The sequence below is a fragment of the Harmonia axyridis genome, chromosome 5 (assembly GCF_914767665.1).
Source record: "Harmonia axyridis chromosome 5, icHarAxyr1.1, whole genome shotgun sequence".
Classification (NCBI taxonomy): Eukaryota; Metazoa; Arthropoda; class Insecta; order Coleoptera; family Coccinellidae; genus Harmonia; species Harmonia axyridis.
The window spans coordinates 28,050,056-28,074,835 of NC_059505.1; the positions used below are offsets into that span (position 1 = coordinate 28,050,056).

A 24,780-nucleotide genomic window follows, 5' to 3' on the forward strand; every position below is an offset into this window, starting at 1 on the left:
GCGGATCGTTGAACAGATTGGGGTGGGATGTGGAGGATTTTTTTATGCGGGGACTTGAGTGTGGTTTGTGGTCGTTGAGGCGAGTCTTAGTAACCCGGATTTGATGGGTCTTTGACCCCAATACTCAAGGTTGAAATAGCTTTGATATAGTAATATTTGTATCCTTCGGTCGTTACTTGGTGGAAATCCACTTGATATTACATACGAGTTATTCTGATTTCCACTATATTATTAGTAGTTCTTTTGATGATTTCGAAATTATGAGGAGATATCTGAAACTATTCCGCTTTTTTCTATGTACCCTCCTTTATAACTACGATTGGTATCACCTTTATCTGCACTTGTTCAAACTAACTTCTTATCTTCAATTTGTCTTTCATAGTTTTTATGATTCTAAATCAATTTCTACTGTATTAAAAATCTTTATTGCTATAGTAGAAATTAGCATGACTGTTATTTATTATGAATAATAGTAATACAGTTAGGGATCCATCAAGCCAAGTAGCTTGACAGTTTAACCAACTACTTGATTTGAAAATCAAACTCGTGAAAAATTACATACTTTAGCTTGACTTGACTTTAGATACTTATTGCTTTTCTTGATATCAAGCTACTTGATATTACTTGAGCTTGATATACACGCGTCGCACGGCATATATTTCTGCAATCTCTAGATTAAAAAAGGGAATTCTTCGAGCGCCGAGAGACTGAAGCATTCGCCAGTATGAATTTATTAGTAGTTTTCTCACATTTCTATGAAATCTATTGGTAGATTTTGGTAGTCCATAAATATCTTCCCAAACTTGTCCAAAATGAACAAAGATATTTTATCAACGCCAGCATCTTCAGCTCCTGTTGAAACACAATTTTCTAGAACTGCTCTTACAGCAATAGGCGACAAATCTATATGATGTGTCATGTGTCTTAGATCCTGGACGGAAAATTATTAAATCAAATAAAGCCTGGAGGTTTCTCAATATTAAAAAACTTTATTTTTTTATTATTTTATATTAAGTTATGATTCATAGTGATTTAGTTTATGTTTTCATTTCACTTGTCTTGACATCGAGATAATATGAATTACCTTAAATTAATTCCAAATTCCTGTTATCATTTATTGAATAGTAATAAAGTTGTGATTGTGATCACTTACAGCATGAAAAACATTTTTGATCTCCGTTTCTGAAATTCTCGATCATAAAATGCATTTCAGACAATTCTCAACAACTTTTTTGTCCTCTCATCCTTGTACTCCCACGATAGCGAAAAATTGAACTCATCACTACCCAAAATCTGATTACAAGAGAGTGCTCCAAAACAAAGTGTTAAGCAATTTGTACAAGAATATTTATAACTGATTTTGAAAGAGTGTTCATAAACTTGGTTTTACTTGATTGAAATTGGTCTTTCAATCTGCTCGATTTCTTGACCATGACACGCCCAAGTAATGCACAATGTGTTTTGGGACCAGTTCATATGCTTTCACTTTCATTCGAATGTTTCTGGGTCAACTGATATTTTTGAATGCAAAAATTTTACATATACATATCAGGGGGCGTAGCTCAGATGGTAGAGCGCTCGCTTAGCATGCGAGAGGTACCGGGATCGATGCCCGGCGCCTCCAAATTTTGTTTGAAAATTTTTTTTGAGAACTGGTTTTAGGAACTGGGTCAGTGTAATTTTTCAGAGAGTTAATTTGCAATAAAAGTATCAGGGGGCGTAGCTCAGATGGTAGAGCGCTCGCTTAGCATGCGAGAGGTACCGGGATCGATGCCCGGCGCCTCCAAATTTTTTTTGAAAATTTTTTTCGAGAACTGGTTTTAGGAACTGGGTCAGGGTAATTTTTCAGAGAGTTGATTCGTTATAAAACTATCAGGGGGCGTAGCTCAGATGGTAGAGCGCTCGCTTAGCATGCGAGAGGTACCGGGATCGATGCCCGGCGCCTCCAGTTTTTTTTTGAAAAATCATCTCACATTCTTATAACTGGTTCAAATTTCAACTTCTTATATGATTTTGATGAAATTTGATGTGATTCAGCAGTTGGGCGTAGGTGATACCATCAAAAAGGTTTTCTTTTTTTATTCTCTTCTTACATTCTACTGATCTGATGTACCTTCGATGAAAATTGTTATGGTTATTCTGATCGGGTAGTAAGTGCTCAGCTCTCTCTGCTAAATGAGTCCCAGCCCAACCAAAAAATCACTTTTTTTCTTAAAAAACAAATTGACATTATTCGTCAACAGTCACCTTCAATAGTGATATGTTCTCCAAAGCTCCTCTTAGTTTTCAATACCTTTTTTGTAAAAAGTTTCAACCTCGCAATCACTTCTTCATTACAGCCAAATTCCTTTCTTTAGAATTATCTTATGAGTAATCACTGGGGGCCAAATCTGGAAAATGATGGTCAAGCAGTTGGAAGCGCCATTTGATCAAATCAACCATACTTCCCTCGATTTGTGGAAAAGACCATTATTTTGGTACAAGAGATTTTTATGTCGATGTTTTATCTCTATTTCTACACTCAATCGATAACGTTATGTAATATTCACTGTTGATGGTTTCATCTTTGTCAAGAAAGTCAATGAATCATATACCATCCACGTCCTAAAATACATATGACATAAACTTGCCAGCTGATGTTTGACATTTTGGTAACATTGGACGGTTTACCGACTGTATTCCTCTCAGTTAACGCTATCTCTGACTGAGGAGTGTAGTTATGAATCCATGTTTCATCTTCTGTAACATATCGACGCAAAAAATATTGTTTATTCCACTTAAACAGCTCCAAACATTGTTCTGAATCAACGATGCGTTGTTGTTTTTGATCAACGCTGAGCAAGAGTGGCACTCATGACGAGGTTTCTCATGAACATGGAATATCTTGCACACTTTTTACGATCGCCAAGATCCATTTCGCGTTGGTACTTTTTTGATGTTTTCTGACGCACCTGCCGGATTCAGTCGACCAGAGCGTTCAGCATCATCGGTGGTTCTTCGACTCGTTTAAGGTAAGACAACCACCTTTCATCCGTTGTTGTCGATTTAGCAGAGTTAGAATGATACCTATCAAGCAATTGCTTTCCTAGAACAATAATTTTTTCCATCAGAAAACAGTGTTTCGTCCAATTTTCAAACAACAACAAATGTATCGCCACTTAACAGTCAATATCTCGATCCAGACTCAACTCACTCTTCCAAAATGTTGATATTGGTATGACACTGAAGGTGCCATCTGTGCGCAAGGCCCCGGATTTATTGAATTATGTACTTGTTCATCATACAGTTAGCATACAACCAATAATTACAATTTTCCTCTTGACAACTTCCCAGGGCAAAACTAATAAATAAAGGTAGAGGTCTGATGTCAATCGAATCCAGCAATAACATATTTCCGTTTGATTCAAAAGACAGCTGGGCGAAAATTCAATTACCGAATAAGATATAGCCCTCAAAGATCATTCAAACGGACGAATTAAGTTCAGAAAAGTTTTCAGTAACCTCTCGAATGGCGCAATTACTCGATTAACTTCGAATAGTTAGTTGAACCGAAATTAAATCGGATTAATGATTTTAATTTGCTCACTTCGGGATTCAAAAACCAGGATGGTGAGTTACTGCCTTCAAGGCTGTTCAGAAATCAATAGACTTTTTTCAGGTTCGATTTTTCTTATTCTGAGAAAGCGTTACTTCGGAGGTATTTCTCTCTTCGTTGCTTCCTTACATTGTCTTGAAAGTTATCATCCATGTTAAATTTCTTGTTAGCAATGAGAGTATAAAAATATCTATTGATGACGTTGAGGTAATACTTTATGGTTATTCAATAAATTACATCAGAATTTTTAGAGATATTTTTTAATTCATACTTCCCTGTAGTTTTATATTCAGTATGTACTAGGTAAACATAAAAATTCGAATTTTATTTACAGAAAAAAATCGAGTTTAATCTTCATCTAAAGAAACAACACTTGTTATCACAAAATTTGTTTGTTCTGCGGTTAGAAGGTGCTCCAGGGAAACACATTTGCCATAAATAAATAAGTGATTGTAGAAGTTGTTGGGTATTTTCTCAATTTAATGTTTCGATATAAAACGCTATTCGTTTACGAATATTATATTCACTTCTGATGGTTACATAAATATGCTTACGCTAGTGGGCTGTATAATTGACTGATAACTTGCGTTCCTGCATAGATTCGAAGGGTGTCAAGTGGTTTCAAGTGAGGTTGGTTGCACACGGCGCTAGAGTTTCTAGAAAAATCTATGGAACCCATAGGCAAAGTATGGTAGAGTTCAAACTGATGATACTAATTCTAAACAGAGGTTGAAGCCTATTTTGGAAGCAAGGACGAATATTTCTACAAAAAAGGAATTGAAAAATTATTATTAATAATTATTGGCTGGGCAAGGGACTTATTGCGTGAAGTGTTATAACGGTGGTATTAGGATGTATTCTGTGTGATATGGCAATAGTCTAAGAGGGCTAAACCTTCGTTATTTTATAAAAGATTAAAGTTTTTCCACGAATGTCTGGCAGAAGGTAGCAACTGTCATAAGTGTTTGGCAATGGATGACAAGTTTTCTCAGGTTATCCAGAAGAAAATGTGGCGGCTTCTCATAAAGTTCCACATAGCAACAATAAACACAGCAATCGGTGGCCTAGAGGCTAAGAGGGTAGACTCACTCACCGAGATGCGACAAGGTGCCGGGTTCGAGTCCCGGCGGCTCCCGATGATAATAAATTCCCCAAGCGTCTGTGACACGGCACACACAAATATACCAAAGTCACACTGATGAGTCCGGTGTGTGTGCCAGGGACGAAACGCATAAGTAGGCATATGTGAAATGCTACATTGGTGACCCCGACGTGATGGGAATGGCCGTCTTAACGATGTGTCCTGGAAAGCAGAAGGTTGATGCGTAGCTCCCATATATCTGCGATTTCCAACGAAACTCTAGACGCCCATTCCCATGACGTGCAATACGTGCTCCTTGGTCTGCCGCGGTATAGCGGACCTGAATAGGCGGCATTCACCGTCCGCTCGATGCCGCGAGATGCAGCTCTGATTAGGCGGCAATCACCCGGCTGCACCAATGACCTCGTAACACTCATGAGTTTCGTTCCTCCGTCACTGGGGAGGGAGTCATGTGGCGGCTTCTCATAAAGCTCCACATAGCAACAATAAACACAGCAATCGGTGGCCTAGAGGCTAAGAGGGTAGGCTCACTCACAAGGTGCCGGGTTCGAGTCCCGGCGGCTCCCGATAATAATAAATTCCCCAAGCGTCTGTGACACGGCACACACGAATATACCAAAGTCACACTGATGAGTCCGGTGTGTGTGCCAGGGATTAAACGCATAAGTAGGCATATGTGAAATCCTACAAAAATATTATAAAAAAATTGAGCTTTATACTTTAACGAATTTCAGGTACTATTTTGTACACTTTTACTACATGTTACCTGCCAAAGTAACCATAACCAAAATAGCAAGTCATCTTCACCTCTGTAGGAGACATGCATAGAAAAACTTTCATAAAATTACGAAGGTCTGGATGTCGCGGGCTATTACGGTGGTGGTATTAGGAAGTTCAGAAAAAAAAATGTGTTCTGTGTAAGCCGTGTCGCTGGGTCTCATTGCCCTCCAGACACAACACTAGTAATTGAGCAGTCCTAAGCAATCAGAAAATCTTTCGGCCTTACCGAGGCTCCAACCACTTTCCTTCCTACGGTGTCCCACAATCAGAGTGCAGAAAACTCAAAACATTTCAATTTCACATTGCCAGATCGGCAAATATTCAACGTCAAAACTAGGCCTACTTCAAATTAGCAAACGCGGAATAAGAATCCATTTTCCGGCGTATTTCCACCCGAATTAATTCATTCCCATCGATGCTGAGATTAAACGTAGCGAAACGGATCTCTCTCTCCCAAAACTCAACCCCCTCAACCCCCCGCAAATTGCCGAAATATCCGCGAGGAGGGGGGGAGAGGAGGTCATTGGCTGTCACGGAACGGAAAGGGCCTTTTTCATCTCCCGGACCGGGGTGGGGGGGGACACATCTAGCCGTCTCATTCCGAGCGGAAACTTTGCGCTTTTCCTGATCTCGGCCATAATCCCCCCCTCCGATCGCGCTAATTATCTCAGCTCAGTCTAAATAATTTATTCCGCGATAAATGGAGATAATTCCTTGGAGCGTGCCAAATTTCCGACAGTAAAGGAGCGCCGTTTATAAATACGATCTTACATAAGAAACAATAGATCACGGCGGGAATCGCTGTGGAAATTGCACTTTCAGGAACTTGATGTTGCCCGTGTCGTCTGCGACGTCTCACCCGAAGTCGAAATGTTCAGTCCCTGTGGAAACTGTTATTTTAGATTTATGCAGTCTGATGAATCCGTTTATGTACGTGGGGATGTGAACTTTTATGGTTTTTAGGACGGCTTCGGGCGTTTTGTGATGTGCTGGGGAAACGATGTTCGAATCTCAGAGGTTTGTCGAATTATCAAGAATTGGAAATTAATATTTCCACAAGATACAAAAGATGCTAGTTCAATAGAAACTGCTTGAAATTTTCAAATGTCCTAAGACGAATATTTCCTAGCTGAACTAGAAGTGAACGCCAGATTAGATCAGATAAGATTATAAGAGTGGCAATAAAACCAAGTGTAACTCACTTGGTCCGAAAGATTTACATATTGTGCTACCACGCACTGTTAACAAGTCAGATAGAAAAGTTTCAATAAACTTTACTTTCTAGGTACTATTTATGACTTGTTCCAGTTTTGATAATATGTAATAGGCAAGTAAAGCAGAGGTCTACAAAACATTGTGTGAAGCAGATAAATCAACACCTCTAGAACTATATGAAGACCAGAGTTTTGTCCAATTATCAAGACTTGAAAATCAATATTTCCACAAGATACATTAGCTGCTAGTTCAATAGGAACTGCTTGAAATGTCCTAAGACGAATATTTCCTAGGTGAATCAGAAGTGAGCGCCAGATTAGATCAGATAAGATTATAAAAGGGGCAATTATACCATGTGTAACTCACTTTGTCCTGAAGATCTATTGTGCTACTACGCACTATTTACGATTCGGTCAATAAATTTTCAATAAACTTCACTACCTTCCTAAGTACTATATCCATTACTCGTTCCAGTTTTGATGACACAAGGCGTACAACTTTGCTTCCGCCGTTTTTTTCTGAAATTTGAGGCTTTATTTCGAAAAACTGGTTATACATTTATGATTCAAAGTATGGTCCATTGCTGGTCACTACTTTCTCCCATATTTTGGGCAGCGTACGAATCCCGCATCTTTTGAAGCGATCCACGAATCGATCCAATTTTTTACTTCTTCATAAGACCGGAAGTGCTGGTCAGCCAGGTCGAGTACCATTGATCGAAACAAGTGATAGTCCGAGGGAGCAATGTCTAGAGAATACGACGGGTGAGGTAGGACTCACCATTTCAACGTTGTTTCCAAGTATGTCTTGACCACTTTCGCAACATGGGATTGAGCATTTTCATTCGACCGTTTGTCTTTCAATGCTCGGCACAAACGCATTAAATGCGTTCGATCGCCTGTGATTGTTAGTCGGTTTCAATAACTCTTATTACACTACGCCGAGCTGATCCCACCAAATACTGAGCAAGATCTTGGAAACGTGAATAGTCGGTTTGGTCGTCGACGTGGAAACATGCCCGGGATATCCCCATAATTTTCTGCACTTGGGTTATCGCAATAAATCCACTTTTTGTTTCCAGTCACAATGCCTTTTTTACAGATACTACCACGGAAGGTGTTCTGCTGCCATTGCCTCCATGATTCCACCAGGGGCTCAATTTGATCGACGAACAAGGCTAGCCGATAATAGTCACCAGTTTGTCGTGCATCTTTCTACAGCTAGGACATCGGTGTATCAGAAGGCTTTTCTTTACCGAACTGCAAGGCTATGGAATACCCTACCTCAAGATGTATTCCCCCTTGGTTACAATTTACAGCAGTTTGAGACACGCACAAACCGATTTCTTCTAAATTCATCTCGGGGCGCTTGAAATGGCGTTATAAGCTCAGTCTTTTCCCGAGAGATGCGTATAAAAAAAAATGCGATGCAGAAACCCCTTCCGTCTTTGCCTAGCATGCAGCTATTCACAAACAAACGCCGTTCAACATCTCTTGGCTTCAACTCGTACGGTAGTCAATTTCCTTGTTTCTAAATCATTTCATGCCTTTCAGTCGTCTTTTTGGCTTTTTGCATCACTTTTTGCGTCACCCCCAATGATCATGCCAATTCTTGTTGCGTTTGAGTCGTGATCAAGTAATGCCTCCAATTCTGCGTCTTCGATAACCTTCTCTCTTCCACCTCCATGCTGCTCTTCGACGTCAAATCACCGTTCTTGAAGCGTTGAAACCATTCTCAGCACGTTCATTCGATGAGTCTCAGCGGCAGATTTCTCTATATTAAAGCAGAAAATTAAAACTTCCCGCAAATGACGAGAATTTAGCTCGTAAGCTGACATGTTTAATAGAGAAAACCGTTATGATGCATATACAAATCGACTAATATTCCGATGGCATTATGTTCACAAATACCTAAGTTTATTGTATGACATCTACGATCTATTTATTTCGACTAACACTTACCGCTATTACAAAACCAAGACCATATTATTTCATACCACCGCCAGAAAACCCTAGAAAAACTGCAGATATGCAGAGAACTGCATAGAAAACGTTTCAACGAGTTCAACCAGAATCATGTCGACAACGAAGCGTTGAACTATTGGCTCACATCAGGTGGAATGTATTCAGGAAGCCATCCAAGATCAAGTGATCTTAACTAGAAATTACTGTAGGCATATCATAAAGAATTCTACTATCAGTGACGATCGATGCCAATATAAGTGTCCAACAAACTAAACAATCCAACATAACACGGGTGGATGTCAAATAGTTGCAGGAAATGAATATAAGAAGAGACACGATGAAGTAGGGAAGGTACTTCATCAAGAACTATCTTAGTACAAGTACCGACCGGAGACCATTGGAGAACGATCCCTATAAACTGTAATGGGATCGTACGGTTCTCCATGACAAAATAGATTTGATATTTTATTAGTCGATAAGGATATGGAGACAACAATACTCAATCAATGTAGCAATTCAAAATAACAAATGCGCATAAAAGAGGTAGAAAACATTTCAAAATATAGGAACCTCCAGTTTTCCTACATTCTCAATATATTCGGGCTCAAGTATTTTGACACCAAAATGACATAAATAGAGAATCCTAGTCCTTCCTGTAGACATTCATGGCAACTTCTGAAACCACAATGCAAAAGTCATGTAGCTTTTCCCATGGATAGCTTCAAAATTACAGAGTGTGTGAATGAAGTGCTCCAACATAAGCTGTTTCAAGGCATTTACTTGCTAAGGGGTAGATCCATAATTAAGGCGTAGTTTGTCGAATTTTTCATTTATTTGATTTAATTCCATCTTGATAATCTACTAAATGGTGCGTTTTGTGAGAAACAATGAGGAATAATTTTATTCTTTAAAATGAATGAATATTCTTATAGTGGCTTTATATTATTTCTAATCACTTTCTTTATGCTGATTTCATATAGTTTTATGGATCGGGGAGGCTATAACTTGGATACCATTAGTAGAAGTGAAAAAAAAACTACTTCAAGATAATTTCACACTGAAATTCATTTCATTCTGAAGGTTATATTGAAGCTACAACGGAAACACTTTTTTTTTATTGCTTGTATCTTTTCACCTGTACCAAATCTGGTAAAATGGTAAATGAAAAAAATGTTTCATATAATAAGAGGAATCTTAATGGTTAATATTAATATGTGTAAATTAATGTACAACAATTATAATTAATGTACAACAAGTATTTTTATGTGTAGAAGGGCAAAGTTATATTTTGCTGTAATCAAATAATTGATCACATAGTTAGACATGATGTTATCATTGAAATTGCATCCAATTTTTCCTGCCGATTAATAGTCTACCTTTGAAGTGTAGATAGGATACAACAGCCACAAGCTTACACAGAACATAAGTAGTTCTCCCAATTCGCATACGCTCAATGCTTCTGAGAAATATAATTTGGCCTGGAGAAGTAATGGAAAGGTCTAGCTTTTGGCGAGGAGTACTCAGCCAATTTCCAAGGAGCCCCCTTTCTCAAGGAATTGTGGTGATTCATCCCAGAATCCCTGATAATTATATAATTAACATTAGTTAGTCAAATATAGTTTTCATCTGCATATCGGAGGATGTCGATTAAGCCGTCGAACGGTTGGGCTTGTATTCCATGCGGTTCCGATTATCCGAGAGATACACAGCCCATGACGCCATCTCTCGGGCAAGCAAGAAACCGATGCAAATTAATTAATTCTCTTGAATAACCATTCCATTCAGTCAATATACAAATAGTACCACGGCAAATCTCCATTACTATTCGAATAATGCAAAGCTACAATAATATTGAAGGCTGACGATATCACGTGAGCCACATATATTTGAATAATACAGGGATTAACCTATATCCCCTGCCTTCGGTGAAAAATAAAGACAGCCTAAATACGTACCAACACAGGGGGGAGAAAATACCTATTCACTTAAAAAAAACTTTCTACCTCTAAAACCTGTTGCAAACGCGAGAATTTAAATCTTTCGCACCCCCCATATTTGTTATGTCAGCTTTTGACTCATTTGTGGCGTGTTTCTCCTCACGCACTGATGCCAGATCGGAGATTCTGATTTACAGATTTCAAACGGTTCGCCACCCCCACGGTTAAACCGAGCCGTTCTTGACGTTCGATAGCAGTCGCCATTATTTACCTTGTGAAGTAAGAATGATGTTTGTTTTCGTTGCTGAATTATGTGGACGCCTTTGAAATTTTTAAACAACGAGGTTTCGTGACGGCCTAGTATTTAAAAGGCGTATTGCGTGAGATTGCGGACGTATCAAGTCTTGTTCTCACGCTGAGAATGATGTCGACTTCAGTTCGTCTTTTCGTACGTGTGCTGGTTTCGTGAATAGTTTTCGATTTATTTCCTGGGATTTATATTTGACAGTTAGATTCGTGATATTGCAACATTTTTTCTATTTAGGTATTTTTCGATGTTGAAATATTCTTTAGTCTACGCCAGTTGGAGATGACTTCGTCAATTATGTCGATAGTGATCTGACCAAAATTTTTGATATAAAATAATCAACTAATAGCTGAAGAAGAATTCTAGTCCTAACAGAAATAAGGAATTGAAGGGTAAAGGCAAATTCTAATAGCGCACTTTTCCAATATTTCCAATCCTGAATAAAATTTTGTTGAATGAATGAACAAATTGAGAAGTTTATTGCACTTGTGTAATAATTCTTATTAAACTATTGAACATTCTTAGTAATGATAATAAAATCAAACTTTCACATTATTAACTGACTTTAATGAAGTCGAAATATTTTCGCGTTTGCTTAATTTTTTCTTGTATATCATTGAGGTTAAGAGGATCGTATCAAGACGTAGGCATAAAGGGAGAAGATGTACTCACAGCATAAACATGGAAACGAGTTAATATGAATATATTCTGCATGGAAATTTCAGCAGTTTAATGAGTGAATGAGTTTGTTGAAGATGAACATAGTTGAGTCTCTGGATGGCTGAGCTCAGACTGACATAGATGAAGTTAATGAAGGGCATCAAGGACGTATATTTCTATACAACAGGCTAGATGACAGACTTCGAAATAAGTTTCTATGAAGATGCTTAGATGTCATGAAGTAAACTTTTCCAAAACCTATGATTTTGTGTCTATGATGAACGAAGTCAACTAAATATCCTAGGACGTCGAACGATGTCCAATCGTAATCCAACTACTGTTATGAAATGTTGTCAAACGTGGTTTGCTAATGCCCAAAATCAAAGAAGAGTAGGCACTGGACATCGAGGGGAACAAATGAAGTTCATGATCGACGTCTAAGACTTATGGCCATTAAAGATTCATTTGCGACAGCTCGATCTTTGGCTGATGAGTGGTTAGGAGAACAAGGCCATCTTGGAACTGTCCGAACGGTTTACCGCCGGATAAGGTCTTTTGAAATGCAACATTATCTATCTCATCTTGTGTTACCTCTGACTGTTGAGCATCAGTGGCAACGATTAGAGTGGTGCAGAGAACGTCAACATTGGAATGTGGAGTGGCATCAAGTTGTCTTTTTTGAGGAATCTCGATTCTCCATGGATGCACATGATGGCCAAAGAAGGGCCAGACGACGTCGAGGAGAAAGACGTGAACCTCAGTTTGATGTTGAGCGTCATGTACACCGGACAGTAGGCTTTATGATATGGGGTGCTATTGTACATACAAGCAGGTCACCTTTAGTCTTCATTCGAGGTAACATGACAGTGCTGCGTTACTTTCAAGAAATAGTGAAGCCATATGATCTCCTTTGCCTTAACCGGCTCAAGAATCCAATATTTCAGCAAGATAATGCCCGACCTCATGTTGCCAGAGTTAGTTTAAACTTTTTCGAAGCGACCCATGTGAATCTTTTGCCATGGCCGCCCAGATCCCCCGATCTTTTGCCCATAGAGCATATTTGGGACATCATGGATAGAACTTGGAAATTTACACCAGCCCCGGCGGACTTTGACGGCTCTGAGACATGAAGTACAGGTAGCTTGGGATAGTATTTCTCAAGAAGAAATAGACCATCTTATTGCATCAATGCCGAGATGTGTTGAGGAGTGTATACATAATCGTGATGGACAAACACATGATAAAATGAAAATTGTAAACCCTTCGTTTTTTTTTCCAAATTTCAATCATTTACTACTTGTTATACTATATGTGTTCTATGTCAGTTAGTATGTGTGGATAATGTTTTGAATAACCCATTATGTTGTTATTCAGTCAGTGAATAAGATAATAAGATACAGTGAATTACAGTTGGTCTTAATTAAGTAGCGAGCTTCTGTTATTCCTTGCAAATAGAGTTTTTGTTTTAAAAACGACGATTCCAGCATAAAAAACATAATTATATATGTATATTCAGTTGTGTGGTCTTCAAGGGTCGAATATCAGCAGCTTTTGAGGGCTTCTTGTTGAAGACCTCAGAAACTGTTGATTTCTCGTCAGTTCTTTCCTCATTCTTCCAAGACTGCCAACTATCCAATTGCGGTAAAACCCTCAAAACGAATTAATCACTTTCCTTCTAAACAAACAGAAGACCAGATCCCGAACAAAAGTAACCAGAACCACAATGAAATCATTCCCCGAACACAACGGGATGGAACGCCAAAGAATCAATTCAATAAAAACGCGGAGACGAGCCGTCTCGCTGAATAGAAATCCAAGTTTGGGGTCGAAACTTGGGCCACACAGGCTGCGGGCAGACCATAACGCACACTTGCACGCTACCCTTGCCGCCTTTTATCGGTGTGATTTTCCATAACAAATGGTCGAGACCTGACTTTGGGGGTACGTGATGAAGTAACCGTTTCCGAAATGAAATAATCGATTACGATCGTGGCTAATAAGCGGTACGGGTCGGCTATTGACGGAATAAATACCACTCGAGGTTAGTCTATTAGTGTGGTAGCTGGATTATGTAGCGGTTAATTAAGTTTCGCCCTTTATAATGAATGGTACGGTGGAAAGGATGAACCGTATAATCTCCATGATGATGCAGCGAGCGATAATATTTATGAAATGCCTTCGGAATGTCACCGTACCATACTGTTTCGATGTTTAATGGTTGTTTATGGGTCAAGGGCATTAAGTGGATGTTTATGACCGGAGACTGAAGACTTGCATAATATAGGGTCTTAAGTTTGAGGTGTTTGTGAATCGGACGAAGACATCAACATTTCTTAATACCCCAGGTGTTTAAAAACTTTTAGGTCAACCACTAACACTTTACTCAATAAGTCCCGGGCCAAACGAATAAAAACACATTTTTGTCACGAAAATTTTACTTTATTTGTCAACAACGTCGTCTTCAAGAGCGATGCATATACTCAAATGCTCATCTGATTCTTCAATTCAGTTGCAGTAGAAAAACTTGTCTTTGACTTCATAAGAGCCACATTTCTTTCTTTGAAGGCAGCAAAAAACCAATTATCACTGAGAACCAGATCTGCAGAATAAGCAGAATGTCAGAGTAATTTGATCAAAGAAAAAATTGTAGCCCTAAATCAAGAAGCTTTGTCGAACCACCAGATTGCGCAACGGACTTCAGTAAGGTGCATAGTGGCCGTTTTCCTGTAAACTGGCAGCGTTGCCTGGTCGACCCAGAGTAACATCTGCAAGGGAAGACCATTATATGTATCGCAAATTCTACTCGAAGGGATCGAACGGTATCTGTAACAGCCCTTCGAAGTCATATTTTGAGGACCTAAAGACGGGTTGAGTCAACCAGTATCATAAATAGACGGTTGCTTTCCTCAAATTTAAGGGCAAGAAGACCTTTTAGAGGCAATGGGCAGAACACCACCAAGACTGGATTTTACTACAATGGCGCAACGTACTTTTTTCGGACGAGTCACAATTTGGTTTACACAGTGATCGTTGACGAGAAAGAGTTTGGGAGTTCCAGGCAGACCAGAACGACTCAATTTCGCCCTCTCAAGGCGGATCAATGATGTGCTAAGGGGTAAAATGATCGGTTGCCGTACCCCTCTTATTTCGTTGAACGAACAATGACTGGTGCTATATACATAGAAAACAATATCCAAAGAATGACCTCGCCAGCAAAATCACCAGACATGAATACAATTGAGCACGTCTGGGATTACTTAGATCTTCAAAATAAAATATCGCAAAATCTAGGTACTTTGTTCAATGAATTAAAGAGATAGACCATAACATTTATATAATGCAGTTGCATGCTACTCCATAAATGTGAGAAGAGGTCATGGTGGTCGATTCATGAATGCCACTCCTTACAGTAATTGACTACTCTAAAAGAAATCATAGATAGAACAACTCTTTCCATGAAAATAGTTCATATAAACATATTTCCTGAAAATAGAGATAGAAGGTGTGTAAGTTTCTCACTTATTACTCTGGTATTATTGCATCAATTGTTTCGATTTTTAGGTGACCAGCTGGCTAGCACGCTCACCAGATTTGAGCATCTGCGACTTCTTCCTTTGAGGTCACCTTATGAATAAGGTCTTCAAACATCGTCAACACATCCTGCCAGAACTCAAGCAGCGAATGACCGAAGAAATCCTGGCCATACCGCTCGAGATATGCCGAAAACCCGTCGAAAACTCCCAAAATCGACTGCATCAGTGTGTCGCTGCTGACGGTCACTATCTTAGTGATATGGTTTTCAAAACTTGAACAGAAAAACTGTATTGTCTACTGCTTCGAATGAATCAAACCGTTTTTATTTAACTTTTACGACTTTTTTCAAATAGCCCTTTGAAAAAATCGTCAATTCTCTGCCGCACTCTGTAGATACCTATCACATGGCGTTTAAGATCAAATCATAAAGGATCTACAATCTTCGATTAGTACAGTGATTCTAATTACAATTCGATCCTAAACTATTACTTTTCTATCACTCGACATGAACGATAAATCCTTCAATAAAAAACGAGTTTTCTCGACTCCCATAAAAAAATTCCGGCAGCGATCAGCTCTCCACGCTCGATCCCGAAACGCCACGATTGGAAATAACAAATCGGGAACGAATGATAGTCATCCATTAAAAAAAAATCCCGCCACTTCAGGCTCGCACCTCCAATAAATGGCCTCGCAGTTTCGTGACCATCATTCATATTTCCAATTCCGGGCTCCATGATGGGCGAACGCTGAATGCTAATCATAACCGGCATAAGGACTCCCAGGACTACTTAGCGAGCGGAATGGGGCCCCGATAAACGGCAGTTGAGCATCCTGAGAGTCATACATTCGGCTGTTATCGGGAACGCAGAAACATTATTGCTCTTTCACAATAGCTTCCTAATTTTCTGAACCCGAAACGCGACATAATACCGAAAATAACAATTCCGTGACAAAAGGACTAGCTGCTGAGGGTTCCTCGTGTTAAAATTTAACAATTGAGTGGGGTCGAAGATGTTCACGCGGGTCTCGTAGATGCATAAGTAATCCGATGGTTCTGTGCGTTGTTTTGTACCTTGTTCCTTTTGAAGACATTCATCATGGTGAGTGTGGGATCAACGTGAGAGACCCTTGTATGATTTGATAACTAATGGATGAAGGTGAAACTCTGAGTGAAGAGTCTTAGTGGGCCGGTTTCTAGGATCACGTTGCGGAAACGGCGCTTTCGGAAATTTCATCATGTTCTTGCGTTTTTCTATACAATAGTTACTGTTGAATTTTGCTATATGAAAGGAATATTTTATGTGTATTTTCTTCATTGTCGTGCAGAAAACAAAAATAATTGGAGTTTCTGGACATCTGAGAGCCTTTGGAGCCCCACGTTGGGCGCCAAAATAATGTGTAACCTCTTTGTTACAACTCAAAATGCCCGAGCACACTCATTTGTTCCTGGTGTTTGGTTCTGATCTCTGAATTCACCAAATGGAAGGGATAAAAAATCAGGTCGATCAAACACCTCTTTTATTCACACAAGTATTTTACAATCTGAATTTTTAAAATATCTTGTACAAGAAAAATTAAAATACAATATTTTACATACAGAGTCATACATTTGGCTGTTATCGGGAACCCAGAAACATTTTCGCTCTTTCACAATAGCTTCTTAATTTCCTGAACCCGAAACGCGACATAATACCGAAAATAACAATTCCGTGACAAAACGACTAGCTGCTGAGGGTTCTTCGTGTTAAAATTTAACAATTGAGTTGATCGAAGATGTTCTCGCAGATGCATAAGTAATCCGATGGTTCTGTACGCTGTTTTGTACCTTGTTCCTTTTGAAGACATTCATCAGGGTGAGTGTGGGATCAACGTGAGAGACCCTTGTATGATTTGATAACTAATGGATGGAGGTGAAGCTCTGACTGAAGTCTTAGTGGAACATGGGTCGGTTTCTAGGATTACGTTGCGGAAATGGCGTTTTTGGAATTTCATCATGTTCTTGCGTGTTCCTATTCATTTGTTGAAAGGAATTTTTTATATGTATTTTTTCCATTTTTTTTATAATTGGATTTACTGGATTACTGGATTTACGAGCCAAATTCTCGTCATTCGCGGAAGGTTTTAATTTTCTGCTTGAATATGAAGAAATCTGCGGCTGAGGCTCATCGAATGCTCCTGAATACCTATGGTGAGGCGGCTATCAGCGAGAAACGTGCCGAGAGTGGTTTCAACGTTTCAACTAGGCATACGACCTAGCTGACCAGCACTTCCAGTCTCATAAAGAAGTGAAAAATTAGATCGATTCGTGGATCGCTTCAACAATGACCAGTATTTTTTACCGCGGGATTCGTACGCTATACTTTGAATTATAAATGTATAACCAGTTTTTCACAATGAAGCGAATTTTGTAAAAAAACATCGGAGGTAAAGTTCTATGCCTATGTAACACGTCACTCAATGAGTGAAAACCATGATCAAATTGAACTAATTGCGCTTCAAACTGCTTGACCAGCCATCTTCTTTCACATCTTATTTCGTTGCCTTTTTCTAAATCCAATTCATATAATTTTGTTAATCGACAATCAGTCGAAGAGTCATTATTCCGATCAATCAAACACGTGAATAATGATAACACATATTGATCATTTGGAACCTTTTCAGAGTAGTATAATTGCATATTTTTTATGATATATAAAATCCCAGCCTCCGTCTGCTTTAGGAAGTATTTTTGTAGGACTTTTTCAGCCACGATACTCAATCAAAGAAATAATACCTAATATTTATTTGTATCATGGTGTTCAATTACTGAACTACTACCTGGTGGTAATTAAATTCTAATTTTATGGTTATGTTTGAGAAGCAACCCCCAAGAAATTCTTTTTTATTGCCGATCGAAGGATTAGATGATGCTGGATTATAAATAATTGACAAAAATCCATCAGCGCCATAATGTTATTTCCATTGATAATCTTTCTCCGAGTTGTTGATAGTTTTGATGGCAGTTGCAGTCCCAAAGCCCCTCCGCAGCTGTGCAAGAGAATTCCTGCTGATAATTATCGATTAAAATAGCGTATAGAACATCCTCAAAATAAAATTCATGAAAATAATTAGGTATACTTAAATATATGTTCACTAGAATTCGAAACGTAGCTTTTTAGAAAATGAAACAAGGTGAAAATACTAGCACTCTACATCTCCTAAACCAAGCTTTGCCCAGCCATGTCCAATGAAACTTTTCCGTTCACTTCGGTCCAAACTATTGCTATATATACAGAGATCCAATAAGTATTCCTAGTTTATCCACGAATTCCCGATACCCATTCGACACAGCGGATAAAGGGAATGAAAAGCATCGAATTCGAGCAGCAGTAAAAATTCAAGGCACCGAGTATCATTCAGACGAATCAACAACCAATTCGTATTCATGGAATTGATACGGACCAGGAACCGACAAGCCGGGATCGATACCGTACGTTGGAAAAAGTATCATCTACATCTTGCGCTCAGGAACTGATGTGCAAATGATTAAAACATCGACGTTCGATTATCCCCTTTATCGCAGACGGCGAGGAACGATTGAAAGGGGGCGCTGCAATCGCGCCGACAGCGGTGTGACACTAAAACGACTTCTTGACTTGACACGGAAGTCCGCTATAAATAGCGTCGGAAACGGATCAAACGCGTCGTTTTTCACTGACAGTTCCTAGCGCGACGCCACGATCCGCACCGACGCTGCTCGAACGGATGCTAATCTGAACACATTTTTCGCCCGCCCCGAACAAATAATCGCAATATTTTATGTTGTACGCTGAATCCGGTGGTTGACAGTTTTTATTTAACTGGTTTATGTTGTTTATTCGGGTTTATTCGAATCGAAAATGTGGTATTCTCTTTCAATTGACACTTCGACCATTCCTCCCGAAAATGCATCGAACTGTCGCGGTTTCTCTGCTGATGTCAATCGATCATTTTTGTAATGGACGTGTCTTACAAACAATTCCGCACACTTTATTGCATCGACCCACATTGCAACTTTTCACTTTCCAAATATATAACGTTACACAAAAATATTCAGAATTGAAATGTCAAGGAAAAAAATATAAGCATCAATAATAACATGACCTCCCTCAGAAACACCCAAACAATTAATAAATAAAATAAAATAACAGCACCTGTTCCGATGATAATGGAGATCGTTCTTTTCTGTAATGCTTCGAAAACCAATTGGGATTACAGACATGTTTTCCACTGAGAAAATTTGGCATTTAATAGTAACTAGTTTCGAATGCAAAATCATAGAAATTTTTCATATCGGCAGCGAAGGAAGTGTTTTTTTTTGCTATTTGTGAAATACATAATATCTCTTTTTCAATGAGGGTAATAGGGAATTCTGTTTATATTGATTGGGGTGCCATGTGTGCATAGGTGGCTTAGTATAGGCGGTTTGGAAATAATTTTTTCAGATAATGCTGACAAACGCAGCGGAGCGGAACGACCTTATCTTGTTTTCAAAATCAAAGTTGAATTATGAAAAGGCGGCCAGCCAACTGGGTCGAATTGCCGCCTCTCAAATGAAGGCGCCTGTAAAGGTCGCCTCACTGTTTCACCCCTAACGCCGGCCTTGGTGCAAGAGGCCCAACATTGCTCAACGCATATTGTTGTGCAACAGCATTATTTCTAAATTTGAACATTTGACATAATGTGAAGTGAAGAGTAGCTTGGTGCATTAGATCTCAGATTCTTACGATTAAAATTAAAAAAAAAACTATTTCTTAACACTTCACTCAAGGAATCTCGGGCCTAACCAGCAAAATAGTAGATATTATTTCATAAGGAAGTGTCATTTTTCATGGCGGGCTTGTGCCATGAAAAGTCACATCTCCGAACAGTAATACATCTTTGACATAGCAACGGTTTTCTTTCCGACGTCGACTAAAAGCAGGAACCTTTCCTTCTTGAATCATTTTCCAATGTTTTTAACACATCTGTACTAGATGCATCAAGGGTTCATTTCACGTATCGTTCTACAGAAGATTAACAAGTGCCAAAGCGCTCTAGTGTACGTCAGTGTTTTTTACAAAAATTTCAATGACAAACTCGCACGACGTTATTCCAACACATGTTAATCTACACACATTTTTCGCGCAGCCCGAGCAAATAATCACAATATTTTATGTGCCATACACGGAATTGACATCCGTATCGACTTTACCCGCGATTGCTTTAATGACCGAACGCTACATTTTTTTTCGATTCCGATAGCGGAGATATGAATTCGGTGTGTGGGGTTTACTGTGTGTGAAACGGGGGGGAGCTCTGAATGAAAAAAAGCGAGAATCAATACCGTTTTCACGCAAATTCGAATGCCTTTATCGATTAGATACGATAATTTCGAGGTGGAAATATAGGAATTGGAGACAGTCGAACATTCGTGTCAATAAATTAAATGAAGACATTGCGAATGTCTCAGGAAGAAATAAATAATACTTCTGAAAGAATTGAAAAAACAGCTTCTAAGTTGAAAATCTAGAGTTTTGATGAATTTGAGTTGTCCAAGTTCATGATCTTCTTATAAACACCCTGTACATTTTTTTATTGTAAGTAATTGTTCGTTGGGATAGTTGAGAAATCCATAAACCAAGAAATTTTCAATTACGAATAACTGATTACAATTCATGAAATGTCAAATTCAGTTATCGGAAAATAAAATTTTAGTTTCTTTCTGTATTTTCCGAAAGTCACAGATTACGCCACACAGTTGAAAATTGCGGTTTTTCCTCATTTAAAGCTCTTCCTCGATAACAGTAATCATTTTAGGTGAAGGGTTTGCTTTTTTCCCAAAAATAAAATTATGCAGAAACATAACAAAATTGTGAGGTCCGTCGCCACCATTTTCTTCATAAGAATCCCATGAATCCCATGAACAGTTGAGTTTTCACTCAAGGTATGGCATATAGCTGAAATTGTCATCAAAAAAGCTATCTAATGATACAATAATGCACTGGGTTTGCCATTTGAAATAAGACATTAGTAGTTGTAGAGATCTGAAAATAATTAAGTCAGAAAGATCATTGTCTCAAACCCCAATATGCAAATTTTCAGCACAAAATTATGATTAGTTTTCCATAAACATCTAATAGCCCATCGCGGTGAATCCCTCTGTATAAAAATATCAAACTCCTTCAAAATCCTTAAAATTTCATCAGAATTTGTCGATAAATTTTTTTTAAGGTATTGAAACATAGGAGAGATTTTTTTCTCAACCTTCTTTATATCAATAGACATGAATGAAACTTTTGAAACTAATGAATTTCCTGAAATAAATTGAAATCAAGCAAAAGAATGTTTTTTGTTGAAATTACATGACCTTCCATACGTAAAAGTTTGTTGGTGGGATAATGAATCATCCTGCATAGCAGAGTGATTCTCAAGAAATATTCCATAAGCCTGAGTGTCACAACAAATTCCTAAGTTTCAATTTGAATCTGTACGGAGCGTTATAAGAAAAATCATGCTATGAATTACTTCTGGGCAAAATTATTCCATTAACTAACCACAAACGTGGAAATTTTAAATCCGCAGGTTTGTTCTTTTGGAAATTACCGAGCTTGCGGCCGACCAGGCGGATACAATCTATTTTTCCCACGATTCCATCAGCAAGTCCACTAATAGTTCACACCATTTTCGTCTGAAACTTCGAAAATTAGAGAAACAAATGAGCACAGGAAAGCACTCGCAAAAAACTTCAACAAATCGAATAACATTTCGAGAAAGCGATAGCAGCAAACTTCTGCCAGTCTTTGGCTCTTCTGAACGTTGATTAGAAAAGACTACGAGTCCATCTCCTACATATTCAAAACTACGAAACTCGATATCCAAGCGGACAAAGAGGCAACGTTGATGAAACGTTTATCTTTGCGAGAGAGCCAAGGAAACATAGGAATCGTGAGTTTCCGCGTAGGATGAAGATGATGACAGAGACCATCTTAATTCCCAAAGATGTTTTCTGTCAAAATTTATAATTCAAACGGTACATATGTGCACATGTGTAGGTATTAACGCTCGTTTCTTAGCATACTTTTTAGTTATCAATAAATCATATAGACCATAATGCAAATTTTGAAGCCATTCATTTCCTGAATTAATTGAAATCGGGCATATATCCCAGAATGTTTTTTTGTTGAAATTACATGCCTTTCATACGAAAAATTTTGATGGTGAGCTAATAAATCACCCTGTAGAGTGAAGTGATCCTCACGAAATATTCCAGAAGCCTGAGAGTCACAATCGATTACTAAGTTTCAATTTAAATCTGTACGTGGCGTTATAAGCAAAATCATGCTATGAACTCGAAACTAGATATTGGGTAAAATTGTCCCATCAACTAACCACAAACGTGGAAATTTCAAATCTGCAGGTTTGTTCTTTAGGAAACTACCAAGCTCGATGCCAGCCAGGCGGATAAAATCTATTTTTCCCACGATTTCATCAGCAAGTCCACTAATCGTTTAAAACCATTTTCGCCTGAAACTTCGAAAATTACACATACAAATGAGCACAGGAAAGCGCTCGCAAAAAACCTTCAACAAATCGAATAACATTCCAAGAAAACAATAGCAGAAAGTTTCTGCCAGTCGTTGCTCTTCTCAACGTTGATTAGAAAAGGCTTCGAGTCATCTCCTACATATTCAAAACCACGAAATTCGATATCCAAGCGGACAAAGAGGCAACGTCGGTTGATAAAACGTTTATCTTTGCGAGAAAGGCAAGGAAACACAGGAATCGTGAGTTTCCGCGTAGGAAGAAGATGACACAGAACATCTTCCCGGCGATGTTTTCTGACAAAAGTTATAATTCAAACGGTGCATCCGGCGCCATGTCCCCCGAGAGTGATCTGGCGTCGAGAACCTTCTGGCTAGAAGGGGGGCCCCGTTCCTAATTAGATGTAATATTTAACGTAGTTTTTAATCGTCTGTTTGTCGCGCAAACAGTCCCGCCCAGGGCGCTTTATTTTAGTTAGCGAGCAGTTTGCCCAACTTATTACAAATTCTCGACTATTTAACTTTTCACGACGAAACTCCCAAATGACACTTCAGAATTCCAAACTAGTTGAGTTAATATACCAGCAAAAACTACTGGATTCTTTATGTCACTTCTGCGAAAGTTACCTCGGCAACTTTTTTACAGATTTTTCTTTTATCAGCGCGATGGGAACATTCCGCCACGATAAATCAGCAACTAAACAAAGTTTCACTGTGAAACGAATACGAGATCCGGAAAAATGATGGTCGAAATTACGTGTTCAAGTTGCGCCGACTGAATAATACATCGATTTGGGGTCGGCCCATTAATTTATTTTTTTCTTCGGGGGGACATTCTCGCGGTTACGCCGAAAATACGGACTTTTTCCTAAAGGCAGGAAGTTTGGTGATATGATAGGGGGGACAGAACTTTAGATGTAACTTTTAATTTCTTGGCTTCGTTTCAGTTTCTTCGGAACTTCCTAGCACGGGAGATGGGGCTTTCTAGAATTATCCCTGCATCGTCAAAAGAACATATTATGTCTAATGAAGGATGAAATCTAAGTTTACTAACTAGGACGACATATTTCGATATAAAAATATCATCTTTAGGTTCAAACCGTGTAATAAAGTTCTGTTCAAATCGAATGCTTAATCCTGATGTTCAGTTTCCAAATTGTGACGAAAATGTTGTTAAAAATATTGTAAGAGATCTTTACATACGCCCGCAAATAAAGAATTCAAAAATCTTTCGGAATAATACAATTTTATTTTTATGATAATTTTGGGTAAGGATCCAAGAAAACTAATTAATTAATTAATATCATATAATGAGAGATTAGACTAAAAAAACATGACACGCAGAATAAGATTATGCTCCTCATGCATAATACTTGTAAGGAACGCATGATAGACCAATCCTAAATTCTGAATTTCTATCAAAATTGAATGATAATTGTAGAATTTGGGGATTCTACCAAATTTTTAGATATACGTACCGACAAACAGATATAACATAAGTTGTTTACAAGGGTCTCACATGATTTTTGCTGATGAAAATTTGGATTTGAAAGATCAAATTTTGTTCGTATCTTATGTCATAACATAGCTTTCTTCTTCTTTTTCTAACTACACTCGGAAGTAATTAATATCCACTAACAAATATAAACAAATAATGCTCATTTGAACATGCTACAATTCAGATGATAAATTTTTAGTGAAAATATATTAACTTTGCCTCCGCCATTTTGTTATAGATAGCTGTAGCGGTGAATAGTAGTCGAAATGAAAAGATCGTAGATATTATACAATGAGCTTAGGTATTTGTTAACATAACATCATCGAAATATTAGTCCATTTGTGTCTGCATCATGAAGTTATTCTCGATTAAACATGTCAGTTTATGAGGCAAACTCTTGTCATTTGCGGGAGGTTTCAATTTTCTGCTTTAATATGAAGAAATCTGCGGTTGAGGCTCATCGAATGCCCTTAATTACCTATGGCGAGGCCGCTTTCAGTAGAAGAATGTGCCGAGAGTGGTTTCAACGCTTCAAGAATGATGATTTTAACTTTGATGACCAGAATGGCGGTGGAAAAGAGAAGGATGTTGAAGATACAGAATTGGAGGCATTACTTAATCAAGACTAATGTCAAACGCAACAA

At 38.4% G+C, this 24,780-nt stretch overlaps 1 protein-coding gene and 3 non-coding genes across 10 annotated transcripts in view; 3 read left to right on the plus strand and 1 right to left on the minus strand.

Moving 5' to 3' along the window:
- LOC123679897 (calmodulin-binding transcription activator 2) overlaps positions 1–24,780 on the minus strand; it is a 274,862-nt gene that overhangs the window by 98,490 nt on the left and 151,592 nt on the right. The window lies entirely within an intron of this gene.
- On the plus strand, positions 1,552–1,624 carry Trnaa-agc. The gene has a single exon. It is a non-coding gene; the product is annotated as a tRNA-Ala (tRNA).
- Trnaa-agc lies at positions 1,714–1,786 on the plus strand. The gene has a single exon. It is a non-coding gene; the product is annotated as a tRNA-Ala (tRNA).
- On the plus strand, positions 1,876–1,948 carry Trnaa-agc. The gene has a single exon. It is a non-coding gene; the product is annotated as a tRNA-Ala (tRNA).